This window comes from Anguilla rostrata, chromosome 5 (genome assembly GCF_018555375.3).
Source record: "Anguilla rostrata isolate EN2019 chromosome 5, ASM1855537v3, whole genome shotgun sequence".
NCBI classification, from domain to species: Eukaryota; Metazoa; Chordata; class Actinopteri; order Anguilliformes; family Anguillidae; genus Anguilla; species Anguilla rostrata.
Window position 1 is genome coordinate 29,605,040 of NC_057937.1, and position 24,737 is coordinate 29,629,776.

Consider the following 24,737-nt stretch of genomic DNA (forward strand, 5'->3'; position numbering starts at 1 on the left):
AGAGTTGCCTTAAGGTATAGTCTGGGAAACACTCGTAAAAAAGCGGTTTCCCTTAAGAAGGTATACATTAAGAACCTTCGTAAAACGTTAAGGTACATCGAAACTCGGAAACGCAGCCCAAGTTTGTGCATTTTATCCAACATAAACTGTAAGTTCTCATGAGTCTCGCACTGGCAAGTTTCTCGGTCTCTCTCCTTCTGTGTCACCACCCAAAATGGTCTCTCCCTGCAGAAGAAGGCATATGAAATGTTTTGCCCATGCTCAGCAACAAATTTCCTGTGGAGGTTTTTCCAGGAATCACAAAGAAGCCTCCTCTGTTTCTTAATTTTTCTTAGTGTGATAGTGTTTTTCTTGCCAGGGGTTTGCCTGCTGACATCATCTCTTAGGTAGAACTGTCTTACAGCTCTCTTGTTTATTTTGGCCAAGCTTATTTGTCGAACTCTGTTTTGTGGCTTCCAGGCTTTGTATGAAAAACCAATGCTCTGCTCGCACAACTTTCTGAATTTGTATTTCTTTATCAGCTTTCCTGTCAGTATATTTACAAACCCCTGTTTGGCTTTGTCTGCTTTGGCTGATTTGTACTTTGCTCTTAGATCCCCCAAGAGAGCATAGTGGAAGTTTAGAGTTCTACTAATTGATGAAGAGGCAGGACAGCCTTGTAGAGTACTTCTTGTCTTCGTTCTTGGACTTTCAAGGTCTTTATTTTTACCCTGCAGACGTTGACAACGTTTTTTGTATTTGTGGTGTAGTCTTTTGTGCCTTTCCAAGTTCTCCTGCAACTCCTGACGTTTTCTTCGACCTATCTGTGCTTCTCTTCTGCGCACTCTCCGCCCTTGGATTTTTTGTCTGTAAAACAAAAAGATGTAATATAATGTACCATTGTATTAGATTTCTAGTGTAAGATACATGCAACATATTATGAAGATGAAATCCTACTCTGTCATGCCTATCCACAAAACTGCGTAGCTTGTTACAACAATATATATAAATTCTCGTGCCATGTGACAAATATTGTGTAGGCCTTCTTAAAGGGATAGTTCATCCAAATTACAAAATTACATATTGGTTTCTTTGCAGCGTAAGCAGTCTATGGACACGGTATGAAAGTGATCCATGCTTTGGTTTTGCGCCACGAATGCTAAAAAAATTGCATTTGAAACATTGGCCAGGTAAACAAAAGCATGGCTTGCTGTGGGTAAGCTATCCCTTTAAGTAACTCTGTAAATAAGAACTTACGTCTTCCTACAGACATATTGTCTTAATTCTGACCTTGTAGTTCTGAGTTCACTGTCTGGAGTGGATGGGGGGGTCAACACTGTCGTTCCTGCTCTCAATGTCTCTCTGTGTTTTGCCTGTCTGACCCGCCATTTCCTTCGCTCCTGTCTTTTTTCCCTTTCTGTGAGATCCTTCACTCTCTTTCTTTTTTGACTCTCTAAATCATTTAAGTAAGTTTGGTGTTTTTTCTTAAGGTAGGCTGCTCTGCGGTCTGGGTCAGCATCCCTGCGCTGTCTGTACAGTTTTTGCTTTTCAGCAGCACTTAATTTCGCCATATCTATCAAAAGGAAAGACATATTATGTGGTTACAATATTGACACAGTAATAAAATGCTAATAAGTCTGTTTTAATATAATTGTTGAAGCTTTTATGAAACCTTACTTTGGGGAAAAAGGTAGTGGTGTTATTGATTGTCACTAGTGTTATCCTCATGTCACTGGTGTTACCAACTGGAACAGTAACACCAGTGACGATAACACCAGTGACAAATCTGCAGACAAGATAGCATATCCAAAATGGTGGCCACTGTAGGTCAAACCACACTTCTTAAATTGTAAATAAATCACTTAATCATGCAATTTGATCAATTATTTTAATCAAATTTTCTTTCCCCTTACTATAAACTGTATAACACCAGTGACGCATCTTAAGTCCTCGCATGAAATTACTGATTTATGCATAAAATTGTTAATATATGAAGAGAAAGTGCACACTCACCTTGTGCTTTTCAAAACAGCCCCGCCTCCAATGAACCTTTGACCCAGGAAGAAGTTGGCAAGGATGTTGCATTTTTTCAAAGTGGTGGTTTTTAGAAATGGTAACACCAGTGACATGAAATCAAGGGACAGCTATTCCCTATAAATTATTTTTAATATTTAGTTGATATTTTAGTTTTTTAAGTAGTCTACTAAATAACTATAATACTTTCCTTTGTATTATGACATTTAAAGGGGGATAAAAACATATATTTTAGCTCAAAATATGTCACTAAACCATGACTCCTTACCCGAAGGACAAGCCAATTTCATGGCACTGACCATGCTCTACAGTATATTAAAAAAATGGTTTGCAATATAACTGTGAGGTGGTAGCACCTCTCTCTCTGATTTCTGTGGGTTAATTGACCCTGACGAGGGGCAGGTGTATGAGTTCTATGGTGAGGTGATAGCACCTCACAGGTATTTGTTTGAGCTAATTATCCCTGATGAGGGTCAGGTGTAGGAGGCCTATATGTAGCCCCTGATTTCGGGGGTTCAGCGCAGACTCATTGTTTGTCAGACTCTTAGTGTGTAGGGGTGTGAGAATCGGCAGAAGTTACGTGTTGATCCTATCTGCCTGTTTGATCACCGTTTAGTTCTTCTCGAGTTGTTATCTCTCTGCGCTGTGGAGGACATTTGCCCTCGTTCTTAGTTTTCTTTTGTTTTCTACCCGCCGGGCTGCGAATATCCTTTTCTTTTGTAAGTGACCCCACTCTGTTTTTTTCTAGTGGGGTTTTCTTTTTGGGCAGCTACGCTGCGGCGGTGTTTAATTTCTTTTAGTTTTCTGAGCCCGCTGACAGAAGTTTCAGTGAGTGGAGAGAGCGATTACTTCGCTCTTTATTATTTGGTTTTTCCCCTTCCCTTTCTATCGCTCAGCGATTTGGTGGTTATCCCTCAGGGTTAACTTTTAGATCCCCTTGGTCCGCAATTGCGTCCCACCCTCCTCAACCGTGACAATAACTGTCTTACATATGTTTTATTAACAACAAAACACTTAAATTAAAACAAAAAATGTATATTTTGTCTGACACTTTTGAGTGTTTTTCCTGGTGAATAAGGCCGGGACAGGAAAGCCACCATTTTCATAGAATGACCCAGGTAGCATGGATGGCGAGTTGCTATTTCATTTTTGCTACTAAAAGTTTGTTAGTAAAAGCTTTTTGAGAGGATGAATCATTACTGTTCTTTGGCATGGATCCATTTGAAGACAATATCGGGTGAGTTTGTTTAGTCTTTAAATCCGTCATTATGCTGAGAGAAATCGTATTCTCAATTTAATCTCTAAATTGACTGTAATCTTAGGGTTGTAACTAGGTAGCTGTTTCGTAGGTGACTTAATGCACTCTTCTTAACTATTGCTTGAATTTTTTGCATAGATTGCGTTGTTGCTGTTCTTGTTTGTGTTAGTGTTAATTAGTTTAACCTACAGGGTCCAAGTTGAACTAGCGGTTGTTCCCTGCACTTGGAACGGTATTTCTCTCTAGGGTTTTCGACACACTTGTTCCTGGTTATGGTTATACACTTTGTTGTGCGTCGCTCTGTATAAGAGCGTCTGCCAAATGCCTGTAATGTAATGTAATGTAATATTCCGTAGCAAGAAGATAAACCCGACATTAACCCTAAAATATGCTAATACAGCAGTGAAAACGCTGCTCACTGAATAACGAAATAAGCGAGGCTAAGTTTTTTTAAATTATACCATATCATTCTACAGTCAATATCTGGGACTAAACATTGAATAAATATACAATCTTACCACTGGTTTTATGTGTAGAGATGTCCCTTTTGCGACTGAGTGGTCATATATTGTCTTGGACAATATATGCGCATTGTGTGATCCCTGGGTAGGCTACCTTCAAAAATAGCTGTGCGTAATACCACACCTGTTGCTTACGGCGTTGTCGCCCTTTTTAGTACAGCCTGGCTTGATTGACAATTCATTCAGTAGGTGAGAGTATAAGCTTTCTAATGATGTATAACATGTCTGATTTTGCTTTTGGAATAGCGTTTTATCGGTCAGCGTAACGGAAAATTTTCTTATCATCGCATTCACTTACGCACTCACTGTGGCGTAGCATTAAAGACGATGCACCTAACGATTTTCATAATTTCTTGGAGAGTACTATTATTATTCAGGACTTCGGGGCATAGCTAAGCCATATCTTTGCTGACAGACCTATCTGACATCGTTTTCTGACGCAAAACAGAAGCGGATAGGACTTTGTCATTGATTTTCTGTCTCTATAGGCTACTACTAAACACAGATAAAATGTCATATTGCGATGTAAGTATTACTGCTCAAAATATTTCGGTTATATACGTTATTTATATAATGTGGATATTTCACACTGCAATGTAAGCGTTAGTGTAGTAGTTTTTGTGACGCATGGAACAGTGATGGCGAGTGTTGGAGGGTTGCTAAAACGTGGTGGACGGTTGAAAATTATTTTCGTCCCATCCCCATCCGTCATTATGCTGAGAAATAGATAAACCATTTTTATTGATATTAATTGAGTTTCTCTGCAAACGGGCGAAAACACGCTGGTATAATAAAACAATGACGGTAAATATCAAATCAAATCAAATCAAATTTTATTTATATAGCGTATTTTACAACAGTTGTCACAATACGCTTTACAGACAGCCCTAGCCTAAACCCCCACAGGAGCAAGCCTAAGGCAACAGTGGCAAGGAAAAACTCCCTGTGGCAGATGGGGAGAAACCTTGGAAGGAACCAGGCTCAAGGGGGAAACCCATCCTCCTCTGGTCGGCTCAGGGTGCCGACTGGTGACCAGCATGTCAGCCAGTTTATGCAGAAGATATGATAAGTGATGTGGCTCAGATGATGGGTGGGGCCAGGTGGCGGTGATGGGGAACAGCAGGTGGCGGCAGATGTGGGCAGGGTGGAGGCAATGACGAAGGAGGGGCTGGACCGCAGAGGTGGGGGAGACCAGACGACTCTCGAAGCACTCTCGAGGGTTGGGGCAAGAGCCCCGCCGGCAGCGTGGGGAAGAGGGTGGAAACAGCAGTTAAGGGATTTGCAATATACCAGACGGTGAGTAAGTGCCAGTGCTATGTATTGTGGGACGCCGCCAGGAGTAGAATATGGCTGCATATCTACTAGGACAGGGATGGAGAGCCCATGCAGTCATGAGGGGTAGACAACCATACCCGCCTATCAAGAGCCAGCCCATGTAAAGTCGGGTCACAGCTGATTGACAGGTGACAGTAAGGAAAGGATTGCCACCTAGAAAGCTCTATGACTACAGGCTTCTCGCACCCTGTCTCCAGACTATAACTGATTGTAAGCTTGAGCATAGAGGTGCGTTTTTAATCTAGATTTAAATATTGAGACTGTGTCTGACTCCTTTATAAATAATGGAAGCTGGTTCCACAGTAGTGGGGCCCTGTAGGAGAAAGCCCTACCACCTTTTAGGTTCTTGGAAATTCTTGGGACTACCAAGTAGCCTGCGTCTTGAGATCGGAGTGACCTTGTGGGCTTATAAGGTAGGAGCAGGTTCGATATGTACACAGGTGCACGTCCATGCAGAGCTTTAAAAGTCAGGAGCAAAACCTTGAAGTCTATCCTATACTTAATGGGTAGCCAGTGAAGCGACGCTAGTACTGGTGTAATGTGCTCATACTTCTTAGTTCTGCTCAGGATACGAGCAGCTGCATTCTGCACAAGCTGGAGACTCTTTAACGAGTTATTAGGGCAGCCAGAAAGCAGGGCGTTACAGTAGTCTAACCTAGACGTAACAAATGCATGGATCAATTTTTCAGCATCCTCGACTGACAGGAAATGTCTAATTTTAGCTATGTTGCGCAGCTGAAAGAAGGCAATTCTGGATGTGTTTTTTATATGGGTGTCAAAAGATAGATCAGGATCAATGGTGACACCAAGGTCTTTAACGACCATATTAGGTTCAGCCGAACAACCATCACAGTTTAAGGTGAGAGTAGACAATTTCTCCCTTAATATTTTGGGACCTAAAACCAACATTTCAGTCTTGTCTGAATTTAGGAGCAGAAAATTTGAAAGCATCCAAACCTTGATATCTACAATACAGGCCTCTAACCGTGAAAGCGGCAGTGCTTCGCCAGGTTTCATTGAAATATAAATCTGGGTATCGTCCGCATAACAGTGGAACTCTACGCCATGTCCCCGGATAATATTGCCAAGTGGTAGCATATATAGCGAGAAGAGTACTGGTCCTAGTACTGATCCTTGTGGAATACCGTATTTCATTATTGAGGAGCTGGACTCATCTTCTTTTAATTTGACAAACTGTTTCCTGTCACAGAGGTATGAACCAAACCATGCAAGTGCCTGTTCATGAAGTCCAACACAGGCCTGGAGTCTGTCCAGGAGTATTCCATGGTCAATTGTATCAAAAGCTGCACTCAGGTCGAGGAGCACAAGAACCGACACAGAGTTACGGTCGGCTGACAGTAGTAAATCATTTGTAACCTTGATAAGTGCGGTTTCTGTGCTGTGGTGGGGTCTAAACCCAGATTGGAATACCTCATGGATACCGTTAGAGCTAAGGTATGCACTTAGTTGCTTAGCAACAATTTTCTCCAATAATTTTGAAAGAAATGGAAGGTTTGAAATAGGTCTATAATTTTCCAATTTATCGGGTTCTAAGTTTGGTTTCTTCAATAATGGCTTAATGACTGCCACTTTTAGTGACTCAGGTACGTATCCTGTGACTAGGGATGTATTAACGATTTTTAGGATATGCTGGCCTAGTACTGGAAATAGTTCTTTAATCCAGTTTGAAGGAATAGGATCGAGTACACAAGTCGTCGGTTTTGAAGACATAACTAATTCGGATAACTCAATCATGCTAATGGGCATAAAACAGCTCAGTACTGCTGTCTGTAAATCTTCCTGTTGTAACCAGGTGCGGGGCTGTTTATTAGCAAGAACAGGAATAGTGCATGATGGAGACAGTTTGGAAATCTGGTCTCTAATAGCCTCAATTTTCTGATCGAAGAAGTTCATGAAGGCATTGCTGCTAAGGTTGGAAGGATAAGATGAAAACTCTGATGATTGTTTTTAGTTAATTTATCCACAGTGCTAAATAGGAATTTTGGGTTATGTCTATTTTGTTCAATAAGTTTTGAGAAAAAGGCAGATCTAGCAGAAGCAAGAGCTTGCTTATACTGAAGAAAGCTGTTTTTCCATGCAAGATGAAATACTTCTAGCTTTGTTGATCGCCATTTTCGCTCTAATTTTCTAGTAGACTGCTTCAGGGCCCGGGTGGTATCGTTATACCACGGAGTGTGCTTTTTCTGACTAGGGTTTCTTCTTTTAAGGGGGGCAACGGCATCAAGAGTGTTCCTGAGGGTAAAGGTTAGCTGGTTGGTCAATTGGTCCAGATCGGCTTCATCAGCATTTTCATCAGTCTTTTCTTCTATGGAGAGGAATGACTCCGGAAGCATATTTAAAAACTTTGGAATAACCTCAGGGTTTATTGAGCGGCTGTAGTAATATCTAGGCTGTGATACAGGAGGATTTGATGCCTTAATATTGAACGTAATAAGGAAATGATCTGACAGTATAGGGTTATGAGGTGCGATGGTAAGATTTACCACACTAATACCATGTGACAGAACTAAGTCTAAGGTATGGCCACGGTAGTGAGTAGGCTCACAAACATTCTGGACAAAACCAATGGAATCAATAATAGAGGCAAAAGCTGTTCCTAGGGGGTCACCATTTTTATCCACATGTATGTTGAAGTCACCAACAATTATGACCTTATCTGCTGAAATTGCAAGGTGTGATAAAACTCAGCGAATTCCCTTAAGAAATCAGAATAAGGCCCAGGTGGCCTGTAAACAGACACAAGAAAAAAGGACTGCCGGCTAGCACTTTCATTAGCTAGATCGGGCTGTACACAATTTGTAATAAGAGCTTCAAAAGAGGAGAACATATAGCCATGCTTAGGCGCTAGACTCAATAAGGACTGGTAAATAACTGCAACGCCTCCCCCTCTCCCTGATGGACGTGACACCTGAGTACCTATGAAACCCACAGGAGACGCTTCATTAATCGCAACATATTCATCAGGTCTTAGCCAAGTTTCAGTCAGACATAGTACACTCAGATTATGGTCTATTATCAATTCGTTGACAAGATCTGCTTTTGGAGTGAGTGATCTAACATTTAATAGTCCAATTTTTAAGGATGGTTCACTATGAATAATAGCAGCGTGCCGTGTTTTAATGACAATTAAGTTATCCTCATCAATTCCACGGTTAGCTTTATGTTTGGCATAGATGCGTGGAACAGACACAGTCTCAATATAACAGATATCAGATTCTAGTTTAAGAGTATTAATTAAAGGGGCTTTTGAAATACTATTTCTATGAACTAACTCTGAAACGCACCTTGCAGACAGAGGCGTGGGGCCATAAGTCTGGGACACAGGTATAAAGAAACGAGCAGGCAAAAACATAAGGTTAGAAGCCTGCGGCCTGGCCAAATATAGCCTATATATGAGTCAGGAGCAGCCCCGCGCTGCCTCCCGCCACCTAACAATGTTTTTTTTTTCCTCCAGGAACCCACCCACCACCAGGAGATCAGGACAAGGCAGGTAAAAGGGAAACTTTTATTTAATGGTTAATTCATAAAAACAGAGCACGCCACAATCTCGCACCAACCCCACCCTTCCTTCCTGCCCCCGGCTTCCTCTAGCACTCTCCCACTCTGGCCCTCCCCTTCCCTTCCACGAAGCCCCGACGCAGGTAGGAGCAACACCCCTCACACACCACACACTTTTAAGCCGCTGGGGTTCCCCTCACACGTGCCCACACTCAGCAGAAAAACAGTGTACCCACTCTGGCCCCCCTGCGCCTCAGCCCCGCTACCGGAGGGGGAAGACGTTATTGAAGTCCCACTGTTTGCCACACAGAGTCCCTGCTGCGCCCTGCAGCTGGAGAGCGAGTTGGCGCCGGCTCCGGTCCTGGTCCGTGCTGTAAAGTCTCACAGAGTGGGAGACTCGCTGTTCCTCCGCCCTCGTCAGGGCTTGTCTAGAGTCTCCCCTTGCGGCGTTGGTCCTTGCCGAAGTAGCGCAGTGTCCTTGCCACAGGGCCAGTGCGGCTCTGCTCAGCGCCGCTCCTCCCCGAATCCCACCACGTTTTCCACTTGGTCCGGGCGCAGCTCGCTCCTTGTGGCACCAGTGCAGCGTCCGGGACCGCCAGCCAGCCACCACCAGGACGGGAGACAGCTCATACAAAAGAAGGAAACAGAAATAACAATAGCAAAAGGAAAGCAAACCCAACCTCAACAAAAACTAAACTAACTTAAAACAAAAAAAGGACAAATCCTCATCTGAGGAACCCAACATTCATCCCTGGCGTCTCTCGCGTTCTCCCTCTCACCTGCCTCTTTAACCCTGCAAGCTTGTTAGGGCAAACACGAAACAGCTGCGCCACGCCCCCAACTCCCGCGACCGGTGAATCGGCTTACACCCCGATCTGCATGTGCACCCAGACTCCAATAATCCATCCCCCAGTGAATCCGGCACAGCTGTGTCAGGCTACCTCCTGCCATATGTAGTCTGCTTCATTCCGTTGCTACCATAATATAACAAACTTTCTTGTGTCTACAGCTGCAGTTTCTCGCTGCAATTACTATTGAATATAAACAAAAGACGCAAATGCTGTAGTCTGCCAATGTCAAAATAAATAATAAGGTACTCTTCGCGCAGCACGCATGCTAGCAGGGATGTCGAGTTGATATTTCGTTTTTTGTTTCATTTTTTTAAATGTCGTATTTATTAGGCTATATGAACTATGTATTATTATCCTATCTGTCTCTGAGGCGCTCTGAAATGTGCATTCTCTGCTAAACTGAGCAATGGATTGGAATATGTGTCTGACGTAGTGTTGCACGGTATACCGAAACTTCAGCACTTTTTTGGTATTTAAAAAAAAAAAAAGAAACGGTTCGGTATTAGAATTTTCTGACATTCGGTAGTTTTGTGTCAAATGTAAAAGCCAGGGAAATGTGTCTCCCGCATTACTGATTGAGAGGATGAAAAGTGTAATTTGTCAGAATCTTCGCTAGATGGCAGTAGCAACTAAGGTTGCCAAGTGAGTTGACTTACGCTTGTGCACTCACTCGTTGATACAGCGCAAGCGTCGACTCAGTTCACCTCAGTGGCAATAGGTGTTCCAATTTGGAAATATTTTATTATAGGAAGATGCTGTATTGTTATTAAAATATGCTATTTTTAGATCTATGTAAAACTGAAAGACCTGTATAAAGATTATTTAGTTTAAAACTGTTTAATTTTTTAAATATATTTAATATATTTTTCTATTGTTTAGTGTTGTAACACTATAGGCCTATGCTTATTAATATGTTGAACAGGTTTCAACTTAAAGGTTGTTAATAAACCAGGTTTTTAATAAACTATGAATTCGAAAATGAGGTCAACCCTTGTGGACATTACGTTTCTGATCTATTAAGGTAATTTCAGTATCATTATGTACCGAGTATTGAATCAGTATCGTTTCAGTATTGAGTATCGTGATACTAAACGTGGTATTGGTATCAAAGTCAAAATTTTGGTATCATGACAACACTAATCTGATGCTTTCTTTAGTTGCGGCATGGACGCGCTGCAGCTTTACATACACGCCAGGCCATCTAAGTGTTATGACATGCCATCTAAGTGTTACGACATAGTAAAGGCCTTTACGGGAAGCGACCAGGACACATCCATGGTGACGCAACCAAGTCATCCGACAGCGTCTCTTAGCACAAAATTGTCCATAAGTCATCAATATTTTACTATGTCAGACACATATTCCTATCCATTTCTCTTCATGATATTCAGCAGATATGTTGGGTGAAGGTATATGATCATGAGGACAAAGCCATTTAAAAATTGCTCCATGGGGACGCGATAGTGCCAATGCTTGGACCCCTCCCAACGCCGCTTGCGGCTTTAATTATTATTATTATTATTATTATTATTGGATAAAGGAGTTTGTGTACCTAGAGCTTCTACTAATTACTTTCTCATTATATTTTATTCAGGGGTTTTGATAGTTATTTCGATATGAACTCCATTGCAGAGATGTTTAGTAAGACAGCATTTATGAGTAATGTGTAAAGCATTCAACTGTGAATGTCAGTACTCTGATAAAAATCATTTGGTGTCTGTCTGACAGTTCATTAAGTTTATCTTGGAATAATGATGGATAAGATAGAAGTCTCATAACTTCCTTGTGGGTGGTGACAGCTTTTCTGAGCCAATAGGCACTTCGCTCAAACCAGAGCAAGTCGTTTCCCATCATGCATGAAGTTGTGCAGTCGGTGGAGAGCAACTGCGTCGCCTAGCCCTGAAAACTGCCACAAGACAACCTGCCTGCAGCAAGCTGGGGAATCTCCACCAGGAGAATCTCCACGGAGAGGACCGGAAGCACGTGACCTCCATGTAGAGGACCCAATGAAAAAGCAGAAGGACCGGAAATTGCGTAACCTCCACACCCCGAATCTACCAGGAGCATCTCCACCATCGATCTCTACGGAGAGGACAGGAAGCACGTGACCTCCATGTTAAGGACCCAATGAAGAAAGTGGAAGGACATGGAAATTGCGTAACCTGCACACCACGAATTCAAGTCACCTGACCTCCTTTATTTAGGAAACGAGTTGTTTTGTAAGATGTTACCACTTGTATATTCGAGTCGTTTTAATTAGCGGTCGATAAGTCTCTGGTTACAACGCAGCACTTAGCTCCGTTAACACCCTTAGTGCTCCGTACTAGGCTAATAATAAGCCGGGCATAATGCTGGCTTCATGTATAAATTATATATAATGCATATTTTAATTAGTTTATTTAAATGTACATGTATTCACTGTAGCCTTACAGTAGGCCTATAATTAGTTTTAGAAGTGTCTCGATATGCTATGACTATGATACCCTCGCATCTACGATACCATGTTTACCTTAAAAGGGAGTTGTCTCTTCTCTGGAGACACACCTGTTTATGTGCATTTATGAGTCTGGTGTTTCTCAGGGAATACAACTGATAACGTCTAATGATTAATCAGTTCATGAAAATTTAATTATTAATGTATAATGAGAATATTTTTGATTAAACTCATTTTAATCTTACCGAAGTCTCCCGAGTATAAATCTCACTCCTGGATTAGATGCACCAACGCTATTTAAATATACGCTTTCATGTCGCCGAAAAGCGGATGACGATTCACCATTCAAACATCGAGTCATAACTGTGGACACTTAAATCTCAGATGTAGTTGTACACCAAAGAATCATAATTCCTCAGGAAATTATGCAGCAATGAGACATGTCAAAATTTGAATAGGCTTAATAAAATGAGACAAAAACCACTTGTTACAATAGACTTTTCTTTAATCAAACATCCAAAATAAATACAATCAAGACTATCACATTTATTCAGCCTTTAATGGTGAAATCCGCTGGCCATGGCAAATTCTGCCCGATAGCAGCTGAAGCCCTCATTCTTTTTCAAGATCCTGATGATTACCTTTAAAACAGAAAACACAAGTCACTAGTCCCCTTTACACATCACTGTTATTGTTTGTCATGTAACCAATATCAGTCAGCAATAACTCAGCATTCACATCTTACCTCTTGAAGTATGACATCAAAGAGGTAGCCCATCATGTTGATTTCACCTCTGTCAATTTTTTCTTGCACACTGGTAGCAGATGCTATCAGCTTCATGAGCTTGACAGTCTAAAGATTTAATACATTTACATATTTAAACAATCTGACATAACTTATTTTGTATTGCACTTTTCAAAACCCTGGTCACAAGTGCTTTACATTTATATAATATTAAAGAGCATTGTCAAGCTTTTCAAGAACAGAGTAAAACAAATGCTGGATTAATTTACCTGACTACACAGAGTTTTTGGTGATTTGCTCTGAAAGTGGCGGAGGTAGGTATCTGCTCTGACAAGAGGATTGTCTCAGCTAACATGCAGGAAGGGGTCAGGTAGAAGCAAACTGCAAACACAGAATGCATATCAGGCCAGTGCCATATGTACCACAATTAAACCATCAGTGAAAGCCCAGGATATATGGGTATATTTATAAATCAATGACAAACTATGTTCTACAGCATATCCATCAATTTACCCACCCAGATATAATTTCTGGTTAACAATGTTGGACATTTTCAGCTCTCATAAAATGGCAATAGTACAGATTCTGATGTAGTCAGCTGAAAGGAACTTCTTAGCTTACAAAGGAGATGTACAGTAGAACGGGCACCAGTTTGAACAGACTAGGCAGAATTGGTGTCATTTCAAATAGACAGGAATATGGGTTTAACGTCAGCATATCTTTGAAATGCACAGCATTTTTTTGTATGTGATTTCACATGCCTCTGAATATTTGTCACCTTTGATGGTTCAAAGATTGGGCTCAGTGGGCAGTGGAATAAGCGTTGGCAGCACGTGTTGCATTCTTTCATTGATGGAGAGCCAGCATTCCAGAAGGATATATACACATCTAAAACAGATACAGATTAAAATTTTATTTCAAGTAACATTTATGTGTTCCAAATTGCAATTAAAAGGACAGTGGTCTTGATTTCACTTCACAGCAAGGGGTTAATAATTTGTTTAGATAGTAAAAATACACTTGCTAGCTTTAAGTTTGGATTAAAACCACTAATTCATAACCAGGGGTATATGCACCACCCAGCGACTACATATGATAATCAAATATATTGGGAAACTATTGCAGAATAAAGGATATTGCTTCCAACTAGTGTATCGCCAAACAATGGCACTGTGGTGCAACAAACATATAGCCAATGTAAACAAAAAAAAACGGTTTAAGGAAACAATATTTTGGCATCATAAATGGATGACCACTTATAAGGGCATTAAAGGTTTTCGGGGGAGAGGCTGCAAAATTCATATACAGAACATCTAGCTAACCTTATGATAGTCTTCAACATGTCATATATTCGCCCGCATTCAATAATAATTTGCGCAAGTGACACCGAGTAGCAATGACCAAGGCTAACACACGTAGCAAACATTTGCGTAAGTTTCTACAGACAGTATCCCCTCACCAAACCATTACAATAGCTTCCTTGTTAATAAGTTATATTTTAATTATTGAAAGTAATACAACACTGATATATCTCGGCTTTAGCTTCGTATGTTCAAGAAACCTACCTCCATCAATGTCGCTTTAAAAAGTTCTGTTGTTTACTCCGTTCTCTTCTCGTCGTAGCACTGAGATAACTTGACTCCAGCGAAATGTATGAGAACCAAGCGGCCAAAACCAGACTTCGTTTTTAAAACTCATTTCCTGGTGTTGTAGTTCCTGGTTGCTCACTAGCGCCACTACGGATGGCTCCAGTATAGGTGTTTTCATATCCGGTTTCCATGTAAGTCTACGGTACAAATGCGATCAAAATACAAAGTCAATAATTTTTTCTCACAAGAACAAATAGTCATAATAGGTGTATTTTATTCGTCTTATGACTGTCCATGGGTCGATTTCATGATTTATTGCATCATTTGGGCACAGTGCCAATATTTGTTCTGGACCAATGAGGTACAGCTTGCGTCACTTCCGGATTACTGCGGAGGACTGAGCTACAGTAGGGGCTACAATCTGTGGTCACTGGGGTGGGAGGTGGCGTCTCTTGGCCTTGACATTGCGGCTCCGACCACGGTCCACCTGTGCGAAGTCAGAAAATGCAGGCATCCCATTTTGTAGTGGTTTCATTATAGCGTGTGCTATTTACAGCTGCACTAGACGACCATAAAATAATCCTCCTCTGAAGTTTTGCGGTAGCCAAGTCATTTTTACTATTTCCTTTAGCCCACTTAACCAAATAATTAGTTGGCAGAATGCTTAATCAGCTAACGCTTATTTGCTATATGTGGTAGTCCAGTAGCCTATGCTAAAACAGTTCGCAACTTCGGCTACCAAGCCATTTGACTAGCTAGCTAACCCTAACCGGCAAATATTCCATCTGTCAAACGTGTTTGACGGCTTGTCAGTCGTGTACATCCCGTAAATGTCTACCTGGGCTATGCTGCAAGAATGTGACAAAGCTAGAAGCTAGCAAGAAAATAATAATAATTAGAAATTCAATGTACATTATTTTTGTCTTTATGCAACAGGTGGAAAACTTGCTCTTCAAAGTGCGTTGTCATATTTACACGCCTGTAAATCAGTTATTAAAATACTTGGTAGATTTGTTAATCACCGCTGACAGTGTTAATTTTTATTCGGTAAAAAGTGACTTGCGAACGATCGGTCAGCTAGCGTCACCCAGCAAGTAAACACCACAAACGGCGAAGGAGTAGTAGCAGTCAATGGCTCATTAACTGACTGTGGCGAAACCCTACGACGATAACTTGCTTGGTTAACAGCAGGTCTACCAGACAGTTATATGAAAATTAGCCTAGTCAAATCACCAGTAGTCTACACATCTCTGATTGATTGACCATCAGTGCAGTCGATATTCCTCCCCTGTAGTTCATATTGCTAATGCGTGAGCTAACCACGGATAGCTTACCTAGCTCACTAGCAAGCTGATATGCTAGCTAAGCATATTCGTTTTTCCGAGAAACATAAATTGAAGATAACTGAACATAATTGTATTATTAATGTCATACATACAACGTGATTACATGACACAGTACAGTCACGGATGGAAATTAAATTCCGTAAACATTTGATCATATATTTTAAAACATAACGGCAGACAGTCAGCTAGCCTCAAGTTCGTTCTGCAATCGTTCGTTCAGGTTGATGGGCTTTTCCGCACCGGACTGTCAATCACATTGTAAAAATCACAAGACCGCTTAACTCTATGGTTTTGGCTCCAAATCGAGAACATGGCCGCGCCCGCCATTGAGCTTCAAAACGTGTTTTACAGACCCACGGAGAGGCAATGGGTGACGTCACAGTAGCTTTGTCCATATTTTTTACAGTCTCTGATGAGAACACTTTATTTGGGTCACGTGAGTTCCGTTTGTGGCGTAGACATTACGCAATTTCCGGTCCTTCCACACTTTTTCATTGGGTCCGCTACATGGAGGTCACGTGCTCCCGGTCCTCTCCGGGGAGATTCTCCTGGTGGAGATTCCCCAGCTTGCTACAGGCAGACCCTTCTCAAAACTGCGAGCGCCTCGCTCCCGTGAGATTTCGCCGACTGGCGCAGTCGGATTTCCAGAGCAAATCGGACAACATTCTAACCGTCATACAATGCGTTTGGCAAGGCGGTGGTCAAAACTGCGCATGCCTAGCTAATCTGAAACAAGCCTATTGAGCTTGTAAATCAAATTGCCTCCAGGGGGCGTCTGGTTCGTGACGTCTCAGCACAATGTTAAAATCCTATTGACTTTTAAAAAATCATTGATTGTAAAATATCTATAGCGATTAAAAATAAAAAATTTCTCACGTTTTTTTGGGACCGTCATTCTCTGCCGTAGCACGTGCTTGGTTCTATTTATTTCAATCTCTGGAGGGAAAAATAACGGATTTATGTCGATTTACGAAGTGTTGGTGGTCCTGAACTACACTAAAATCAAAGTCGCACGATATACGTCACAACCACGTGTGCTTGTAAGTCTGCCCGCCAAGTGCGGTGCATTGGCTGCCCCTAACTGCTGGTCTGGGATCAGATTTCCCTTCCCAGGTCCTAACTTTAACCATTAGTAGGAGAAGAAAATAACTGACTCTGGACCAGCAGATAGGGCCAACTGCACCCAACACCGGTGGCTAGCTAGCTATACCCATGACAAATGTGGTGTCACTGGTTAGCTTAATGCATTTTTTCAATGGTCAGGACAATAATGTTAAGAAGGGAGAAAATCATTCCAAATCCAACCATGTAGAGCAGGTCATATACAGCCAGAGTAGATTAGCGGGTCTGTTAGTGCCAGCATGAAAGATATTGTTTATAAAGTTTCGGTTAGATAACGTTAACGTTAGGAATGACTGTATCAGCAGGTAGCTAGCTAGCTGTCAAAGTCAGGTTTATTTGTCATTTCATACCATATGCTGTACAGTACACGATGTAACGAAACTTCGTTTCGCAAGGCTTCGGTGTGACATAGACTCACAGCACTTACAAAGGAATACACACATTGTGAAAATCAGAATCACAGTGCACTTACACAAGACAGGCTTCCAGCTCGTAGGAGCGATGAGGTCTACAGTAGGCTATCTTCGCTAAATCTCTGGCTGTCGGAGTGGTGCTCATCTAGTGACATAGGCTTTATTAACAATTGGCCTGATTTCTGGGGAAGGCCTGGCCTATTGAAGAGAGACGGACTCCACCCGAGCTGGAGAGGTTCTCGTGTCCTATCGAACAACATAGCTGCTAGTCTTAATAAGGCCAGATCCTGACACTCCATCAGGGCACCGGCCAGGCCGCAAGCTTCTAACCTTATGTTTTTGCCTGCTCGTTTCTTTATACCTGTGTCCCAGACATATGGCCCTACGCCTCTGTCTGCAAGGTGTGTTTCAGAGCTAGCTAACAGAAATAGTATTTCAAAAGCCCCTTTAATTAATACTCTTAAACTAGAATCTGATATCTGCTATATTGAGACTGTGTCTGTTCCACACATCTATGCCAAACGTAAAGCTAACCGTGGAATTGATGTGGATAACTTAATTGTCATTAAAACACGGCACGCTGCTATTATTCATAGTGAACCATCCTTAAAAATTGGACTATTAAATGTTAGATCACTCACTCCAAAAGCAGATCTTGTCAACGAATTGATAATAGACCATAATCTCAGTGTATTATGTCTGACTGAAACTTGGCTAAGACCTGATGAATATGTTGCGATTAATGAAGCGTCTCCTGTGGGTTTCATAGGTACTCAGGTGTCACGTCCATCAGGCAGAGGGGGAGGCGTTGCAGCTATTTATCAGTCCTTATTGAGTCTAGCACCTAAGCATGGATATATGTTCTCCTCTTTTGAAGTTCTTATTACTAACTGTGTACAGCCCGATCTAGCTAATAAAAGTGCTAGCGGGCAGTCCTTTCTTCTTGTGTCTGTTTACAGGCCACCTGGGCCTTATTCTGATTTCTTAAGGGAATTTGCTGAGTTTTTATCACACCTTGCAGTTTCAGCAGATAAGGTCATAATTGTTGGTGATTTCAACATACATGTGGATAAAAATGGTGACCCCCTAGGAACAGCTTTTGCCTCTATTATTGATTCCATTGGTTTTGAACAGAATGTTTGTGAGCCTACTCACTACCGTGGCCATACCTTAGACTTAGTTTTGTCCCATGGTATTAGTGTGGTAAATCTTACCATCGCACCTCATAACCCTATACTATCAGATCATTTCCTTATTACATTCAATATTAAGGCATCAAATCCTCCTGTATCAGAGCCTAGACATTACTACAGCCGCTCAGTAAACCCTGAGGTTATTCCAAAAATTTTAAATATGCTTCCGGAGTCATTCCTCTCCACAGAAGAAAAGGCTGATGAAAATGCTGATGAAGCAGCTCTGGACCAATTGACTAACCAGCTAACCCTTACCCTCAGGAACACTCTTGATGTTGTTGCCCCCCTTAAAAGAAGAAACCCTAGTCAGAAAAAGCACACTCCATGGTATAACGATACCACCCGGGCCCTGAAGCAGTCTACTAGAAAATTAGAGCGAAAATGGCGGTCAACAAAGCTAGAAGTATTTCATCTTGCATGGAAAAACAGCTTTCTTCAGTATAAGCAAGCTCTTGCTTCGGCTAGATCTGCCTTTTTCTCAAAACTTATTGAACAAAATAGACATAACCCAAAATTTCTATTTAGCACTGTGGATAAATTAACTAAAAAACAATCATCAGAGTTTTCATCTTATCCCTCCAATCTTAGCAGCAATGACTTCATGAACTTCTTCGATCAGAAAATCGAGGCTATTAGAGACCAGATTTCCAAATTGTCTCCATCATCCACTATTTCTGTTCATGTTAATAAACAGCCCCGCACCTGGTTACAACAGGAAGATTTACAGACAGCGGTACTAAGCTGTTTTATGCCCATTAGCATGGTTGAGTTATCTGAATTAGTTATGTCTTCAAAACCGACGACCTGTATACTCGATCCTATTCCTTCAAACTGGATTAAAGAACTATTTCCAGTACTAAGCCAGCATATACTAAAAATTGTTAACACATCCCTAGTCACAGGATACGTACCTGAGTCACTAAAAATGGCAGTCATTAAGCCATTATTGAAGAAACCAAACCTAGAACCCGATAAATTGGAAAACTATAGACCTATTTCAAACCTTCCATTTCTTTCAAAATTATTGGAGAAAACTGTTGCTAAGCAACTAAGTGCATACCTTAGCTCTAACGGTATCCATGAAGTATTCCAATCTGGGTTTAGACCCCACCACAGCACAGAAACCGCACTTATCAAGGTTACAAATGATTTACTACTGTAACTCTGTGTCGGTTCTTGTGCTCCTTGACCTGAGTGCAGCTTTTGACACAACTGACCATGGAATTCTACTGGACAGACTCCAGGCCTGTGTTGGACTTCATGGACAGGCACTCGCATGGTTTGGATCATACCTATGTGACAGGAAACAGTTTGTCAAATTAAAAGAAGAAGAGTCCAGTTCCTCAATAATGAAATACGGTATTCCACAAGGATCAGTACTAGGACCAGTACTCTTCTCGCTATATATGCTACCACTTGGCAATATCATCCGGGCACATGGCGTAGAGTTCCACTGTTATGCGGACGATACCCAGATTTATATTTCAATGAAACCTGGCGAAGCACTGCCGCTTTCGCGGTTAGAGGCCTGTATTGTAGATATCAAGGTTTGGATGCTTTCAAATTGTCTGCTCCTAAATTCAGACAAGACTGAAATGTTGGTTTTAGGTCCCAAAATATTAAAGGAGAAATTGTCTACTCTCACCTTATACTGTGATGGTTGTTTGGCTAAACCTAATATGGTCGTTAAAGACCTTGGTGTCACCATTGATCCTGATCTATCTTTTGACACCCATATAAAAAACATATCCAGAATTGCCTTCTTTCAGCTGCACAACATAGCTAAAATTAGACATTTCCTGTCAGTCGGGGACGCTGAAAAATTGATCCATGCATTTGTTACGTCTAGGTTAGATTACTGTAATGCCCTGCTTTCTGGCTGCCCTAATAACTCGTTAAAGAGTCTCCAGCTTGTGCAGAATGCAGCTGCTCGTATCTTGACCAGAACTAAGAAGTATGAGCACATTACACCAGTACTACTGTCGCTTCACTGGCTACCCATTAAGCATAGGATAGACTTCAAGGTTTTGCTCCTGACTTTTAAAGCTCTGCATGGACGTGCACCTGTGTACATATCTAACCTGCTCCTACCTTATAAGCCCACAAGGTCACTCTGATCCCAAGACGCAGGCTACTTGGTAGTCCCAAGAATTTCCAAAAACCTAAAAGGTGATAGGGCTTTCTCCTACAGGGCCCCACTACTGTGGAACCAGCTTCCAAAATTTATAAAGGAGTCAGACACAGTCTCAATATTTAAATCTAGATTAAAAACGCACCTCTATGCTCAGGCTTACAATCAGTTGTAGTCTGGAGACAGGGTGCGAGAAGCCTGTAGTCATATAGCATTGTAGGTGGCAATCCTTTCCTTACTGTCACCTGTCAATCAGCTGTGACCCGACTTTACATGGGCTGGCTCTTGATAGGCGGGTATGGTTGTCTACCCCTCATGACTGCATGGGCTCTCCATCCCTGTCCTAGTAGATATGCAGCCATATTCTACTCCTGGCGGGGTCTCCTCAATACATTTCACTGGCACTTTACTCACTGTCTGTTATATTGCAAATTTCCTAATTGCCGTTTCCACCTTCTTCCCCACGCTGCCGGCGGGGCTCTTACCCCAACCCTCAAGAATGCTTTGAGAGTCGTCTGGTCTCCCCCACCTCTGCGGTCCAGCCCCTCCTTCGTCATTGCCTCCACCCTGCCCACATCTGCCGCCACCTGCTGTTCCCCATCACCGCCACCCGGCCCCACCCATCATCTGAGCCACATCACATATCATATCTTGTGCATAAACTGGCTGACATGCTGGTCACCAGTCGGCACCCTGAGCCGACCAGAGGAGGATGGGTTTCCCCCTTGAGCCTGGTTCCTTCCAAGGTTTCTCCCCATCTGCCACAGGGAATTTTTCCTTGCCACTGTTGCCTTAGGCTTGCTCCTGTGGGGGTTTGGGCTAGGGTTCTCTTTAAAGCGTATTGTGACAACTGTTGTAAAATACGCTATATAAATAAAAGTTGATTTGATTGAGGTGCAGTAGGCAAGAGATAGACAATTTCTAATAAATTGTTTTATTAAAACATAGTAAGTAGTAAATATATTGTCGGTAATTTATCGAAAACCATGCTGGCTAGCTATATTGCTGTTGTGTTGTGATAAAAATATATATGACGTTATATTCCATTTGAAATTACGTCTTAAATTAGTTATGTTATGTTGTACTCTTTTGTACGGTCTATGGTTGTACTTTATAGATCCCTGAAAGGAAATCTTGTTGTCATCACGACCGTACAATTATGATGTGAAATAAACAATATAACTTAATAGTAACAAATCTGTTATTTCCAGTAATTTTAAATTGAAATACGATATCAGTGACACTAGAAGTAGAAGGGCGCAAGCGTGTTCCAGCTGAGCCGTGACGATATAAGCGTGCGTCGTGAGCACAGTACCGGTATGTGTAGTTCCTAAGCGTACTAAACGTACACAACGTTGTACCTTGTACTTCTCATGGGTCAATCGTGCTGCTGATATTATATTTCATGAGTCATATATGTCATGAGTACCGCATACCAATAACTAACTGGTTCCCGACTTGTAACTAAAAATATCGCTTATTGAAAATTGCCCCATTCATTTTCCCATTGACAAATTTGCGGGAAAACGAGGGGAGTGGCTTGGTGACGTTTACACTTACAAGCTCCGTGAAGCTGGCAATTTTTGCTGGCAACTTTTGCTGACAACAACTGGAAACTTCCGGTTAGAGGATTTCAAACTAAAAGCTCGGTAAATGCAATGATTTCTTAAGTGCGATTTTGTCGTTTTTCTTTTTGTACAGTTGGATATAATTACACATTATATATTCATATACAGTCCTTAAACCCATACGCAGTCCTTTCTGAAAAATCATGTTCCCAGCAATTGTTGCTGGTGTTTAAGTGTAGCCCAGCCATGCATTTCTATACACTCTCAGTTCAGTACTGGCTCATTGTTTACCAGATTACTGCCAAAACTAAAAATTGTTACCAAATGAAAGGGGGTACACATTTATCTACAGATCCATATCTTCAAGATTATGCAATAATTCTTTTTGAAATCACATTCCCAGCAATTGTTGCTGGTGTTTTAGTATAGCCTGGCCATGCATTGCTATACACTGTCAGTTCAGTACTGGCTCATTTTCATACCAGTTTACTGCTAAAACTAAAAATTGTTACCAAATAAAAGGGGGTATATATTTACTCTACAGACCCATACCTATAACATTATGTAGTCATTTCTGTGAAATCATGTTCCCAGCAATTGTTGCTGGTGTTTTAGTGTAGCCCAGCCATGCATTTCTATACACTGTTAGTTCAGTACTGGCTCATTGTTTACCATATTACTGCTAAAACTAAAAATTGTTACCAAATGAAAGGGGGCATACATTGACTCAACAAACCCATACCTATAACATTATGTAGTCATTTCTGAGAAATCATGTTTCCAGCAATTGTTGCTGGTGTTTTAGTGTAACCCAGCCATGCATTTCTATACACTGTCAGTTAAGTACATTACATTCTGGAAGTTCCCTGAAGGCCAGGCCATTCAGGGGTGAAAGGAGAGAACAGTTAGGTGAGCAATTACAACATGTGAAGTCAAATTATTTAATTAATTATTGGGCAAGTCAAACCCAAATTGTTTAGTGGCATTTAACAGAACTGGTGTTGGCGCCAGTACACCTGTATGAAGAAAAATTAAATCAGAATATAAAAAGAAAGGCTTGGTAGATAAAGATGAAATTGCAGTACTACAAAAATTAAGAAAGAAATTTGAAATAGAAGATAATGCAAGCCCAAATTTAAAGGGATTTATTTGTGTCATTCAGGCAGTACCACTTAAGGTAATTTGTTTTACAGAGGGTGGGGTAAGACTGTGGCATGAACTAACGCGTAGTAGTCCAGCTTTTTGGGATGCCACTGGTGGATTTATTACATCACAACAAAACACCAAAAGGATTTTATTCTATGAAATCTCAGTATGTACACCGCCACCAGCCCAAATTTCTTGCCCAATTGCATTTATGATCAGTGAAGAGCACACCCAAAGTGCAGTTTAACAGCTACTCACTGCATTTAGAGATTATGAAAAAAAAATCACAATTTTTAATACTTTCAATACAATTAATTTGATTAGTGATCGGTCTTTAGTTCTCCTTCTGGCGTCCATGCGAATATTTCATTATGAAACCATGGAACGTTATTTGCAGCGCTGCTGATATCAAAGATGATAAAATCTGCATTATAAGGCTGTGTAAGTCGAATCTAATGAAACAGGCATGTGGAGTTTGCACAAAGCAATATAGTGGAAAAAATGAAAAATATAAATTGGCAATGTACATGTTTAGCCTTCTTGTGAATTCGCAAATGCTAGGAGATGGTCAATGGCATTTTTTATGATGTGTGCGTCATTTTAGGAAGTAAATTCAACACAGGTTTGCTTTAAAAATGTCTTGTTCAGATACAACAGAGAATAAAAAAGCTGAACAAAGATACAACAGGAGACGAGCAGATTGATGCATCAAATTCAAATGGCAGTCCACAAGATGATTACTTTGAAAGCATATCTACGGTTAAATCGCCCCTTTTTAACAAATTTTCAAAAAATTAAAGCAAATTCAATGTCAACAGGACAAATCTACAAAGACCTGTGTTGCAATGAATACTATAGCCCAATGTTATTAGATAAGCTATTAGATTACTTTGTCCCTGTAATTCCAGTGTGGTCCAATTTAATGACAGCATATTTGGATAAACAGAACAAACTAAATGTAATTCCTCATCTTCTTGATAAGACTATGTGAAGCCAGTTTTAAAAACACAAAAAAATACAGAATCAATGCATGTGTAGATAATGTAGAGTTCCTGCGGCGTTGCATGCGTGCGGTGCGCGTAGAGTTCCTGTGGCGTTGCATGCGTGCGGCGCACGTAGAGTCCCTGCAGCATCGCATGCGTGCGGCGCGCGTAGAGTTCCTGCGGCGTCGCATGCGTGCGGCGCACGTAGAGTTCCTGCTGCGTCACATGCGTGCGACGCGCGTAGAGTTCCTGCAGCGTTTCTCTCTGTCTGTCTACCCTTGTTTGTTTCCCCATGTTCTCTTTGTTTTGGGGACTGGTGTCCCCAGCTGGTGGTGGGGGTGTTACGTCCCTCCGCCTCAGGTGGGAGCGCTGGCCGTTTGGACACATGCGTTTGTCTTGTTACAGGAAATTGCGAGCACCTGTGGCGGTGCCCTTTTAAGAAGCCTGGAGTCGGCTTCTCAAGAGATGGGGGCTTTTTCTCCTCACCTCTCGACCACAGCCGGGTCTTGGTTTTATCTTGTGTTTTGCAGCTATTTTGGTATCTCTTATGTGTAGTTGAATAAAGTTATT

At 41.4% G+C, this 24,737-nt stretch overlaps 2 long non-coding RNA genes across 2 annotated transcripts in view; one reads left to right on the forward strand and one right to left on the reverse strand.

Annotated features, from left to right (window-relative positions):
• LOC135255042 (uncharacterized) overlaps positions 1-24,737 on the forward strand; it is a 116,292-nt gene that overhangs the window by 7,622 nt on the left and 83,933 nt on the right. The gene's annotated exons all lie outside the window — the stretch shown is intronic.
• On the reverse strand, positions 8,627-14,225 carry LOC135255036 (uncharacterized). Its single transcript, XR_010330052.1, has 5 exons — positions 13,455-14,225; positions 12,946-13,057; positions 12,677-12,784; positions 11,607-12,572; positions 8,627-11,485 (listed from the first exon to the last, which is right to left on the reverse strand). It is a non-coding gene; the product is annotated as an uncharacterized LOC135255036 (long non-coding RNA).